The sequence below is a fragment of the Lolium perenne genome, chromosome 6, assembly GCF_019359855.2.
Source record: "Lolium perenne isolate Kyuss_39 chromosome 6, Kyuss_2.0, whole genome shotgun sequence".
Classification (NCBI taxonomy): Eukaryota; Viridiplantae; Streptophyta; class Magnoliopsida; order Poales; family Poaceae; genus Lolium; species Lolium perenne.
This window is the reverse complement of record NC_067249.2, coordinates 89050497-89053412: the sequence shown is the minus strand read 5'-3', so window position 1 is coordinate 89053412 and position 2916 is coordinate 89050497.

The following is a 2916-nucleotide window of genomic DNA, read 5'->3' as shown; positions in this document are numbered from 1 at the left end:
GCCTCGCCGCGCCGGAGAATAGGATCCGAGTTGGGGTAGGTTCTAGGGCGCATCTGTCGCGTGTTTGGGGTCCAAACATTTGCCAATTGCGCCGCCCGGAATCGTTGCCCACGACCTGTTCGGTCAATTGCACCGGTAGTTTTCGTACTCATATTTTGGGCGCTATTTTGGGCGACCATTGATCAACTTTTGCAACGCAGATAGACATGTGGAAGATGCTGGACAAGTTCTGTGCCGAGGTAATGGACTCCTCTTCTGACGAAGAGTCCGATCAGACGACGTAGATGCCAGCCAGATGCCGGTGCACCGGGGCTCTGTGAAGGGCCACTCAAAAAACCTGTTGCGCAATAGAGTGGAAGGGCACCTTCGGCTCCACAAGGGACCTATTCATGGTCATTCTACAGGGCGTCAGAGACTACGACCCATATTTCCAATGCAGTCCCGATGCAACAGGTGCGCTAGGCTTCACCTCCTATCAAAAATGTTCTGCAGCTATTTGCATGATATCCTATGGAATGGTTGCTGATATATTTGATGAGTATCTTCGAATGGGTGATAGCACCTGCCTTGAGTCCATGTACCGGTTTTGCCGAGCTGTGATTGCTGTGTTCGGAGAATATTACGGTAGGGAGCCAACAGTTGAGGATACAAGGCTAATGTTGTCTATCAACGAGTCTAGCGGGTACCCATGAATGATTGGCAATATAGATTGCATGCACCAGGAGTGGAAATAACTATCCATTTGGATGGCAGGGTCAGTACAATGGCCATGCGGAGGGATGCACTGTCATTCTTGAAGCCGTGATATCTCAAGATTTATGGATTTGGCATTCATTCTTTGGCATGGCCGGTTCCAACAATGCCATCAATGTGTTGCACCGATCACCGGTTTTTCAACAGGTTTATGCAAGGCAAAGCTCCGCAGGTGAGCTACGAGATCAGTTGAAATGAATATGACAAGCCATATTATCTTGCTGATGGCATCTACCCTAACTGGGCCACACTGGTAAAGATTATCCGTAATCCAAACTCAGAAAAGACGAGAAGTTTTTCTAAGATGCAAGAGGCTTGCACGAAAGATGTGGAGAGGGGATTTGGTGTGCTACAAGCTCGGTGGGCAATTGTCCATCATCCGGCAAGAACATGGTCGATAAAGACCATGTATGAGTGATGACCTGTTGCGTGATCATGCACAACATGATCGTTGAGAACGAGCATCATGATGGCCGCAATGAGCACCAATGGGATTTCCAAGGTGATCTGGTTGCGCCAATCCTTAGGGCATCATCCTGGTAGCAGTATCTGCATATGAATGTTGAAGTCACTGATGAGAACATGTCCAGACGCCTACAGACGGATCTGATTGAGCATCAATGGGCATTGGCTGGCCATGAAAGCAATGCATAGAGGTCAATATCATCTTATTTTCATGTAGACTTTTAAGAATTTGGATATAATAACTGAGATTACTTTAAACCTGTTAATTTTTTTTAAAACAACCCAATTCATGCGGACGCGCAAATGCGTCACCCCACTGGAGGCACCCCCAGACGCAAACGGACATGGGGTAAAAAAACGACCAATTTCGTGTCCGCTGCCTGACGCAAACGGACGCTGGCGACCATTTTGCGCGTCCGAAATGTGTCGCCCCGTTGGAGATGCCCTTAGGCTTGCTCGCGGCGGTTTTCGATCTACCAGCGGCATTACAACCGCCGGTGGCGAGAGAAGAGAGAGGAATTATGGCGCGCATTCTCGAGGCATCGTGGCATCTCCCGCATTTCCCGACGCGTGCAACTTTTCTACCGATCCCGCACGCCAGCGCCTGGCCGGGGAAAAACAGCCGAATGGAGCATTGTCGTCGGGCCATGTTTTCCCTGCACCTGGGCTGCTTTGAGAATCATGCCGTGCATGCAATCACTGGTGGAAAAAGGGCCTTCCATCCGTCCCCATTAGTCCCCAAAATATACGAACCGTGACTAATGGGATCTTTAGTCGCGGTTCGGGAGGCGAACCACGACCAAAGGCCTGGGCCCAGGGCGCTCGGTGGCCAGCTGGTGCACGTGAGGGGCTTTAGTCGCGGTTGGCCAGGCCAACCGCGACTAAAGGCCTTCGGGCACTGATAACCCGCAAGTATAGGGGATCGCAACAGTCTTCGCGGGAAGTAAAACCCAATTTATTGATTCGACACAAGGGGAGACAAAGAATACTTGAAAGCCTTAACAGCGGAGTTGTTGTGGCACCCCCGGGATCAGGGTTAGACAAATACCAGATCTTCGTCTGACATAAGCCTAACCTCGAGCTCGAGAGACTACAGTGAGGGAATCGGTAACACAACAGTGACTCTACGACTCAAAAGAATATATTACAACTCTTAGCAGAGTAAGATCCAAATTATTACACGCAGAGGTCACTGACCCAACATTCAACAAGCAACGGAAGCAAATTATGTTATTCTAAATAACAAGATAGCAAAGGGCTTAAGAAGCCATAACATAAAGCGACGTCCCAGCCCATAAGTCGCAGGCTGCTGCCTGGGAACTCCAAACTAACCGTCGATGTTAACGTAGAAACCACCTTCGGCTGTAGCGACTTCATCTGAAACAAAAGCATGCAAAGCTGAGTACAGGGACTCAGCAAGACTTAGTACAACCTTTTAGCAAAGCGGGTATGCGGGCTTTCTGTAGATCTTCTTTTGCGTAAAGCCAACTTTTCTTTGTAAGACCAGAGAGAGGAGAAGCTCGACTACTCAGAATCTTAGAAAGGGGATAAGAGAGCGACATCTCTATCTCTATTGATCATCATATTGTATCCACCAATCTTCATCATCTCGAACCACTATCCTCGGATCACCCCCTCAACACCCGAAGAAGGTGTCCGTAAGCACACATTGTTTGCCAAGTTTTACGATTAGGTTCA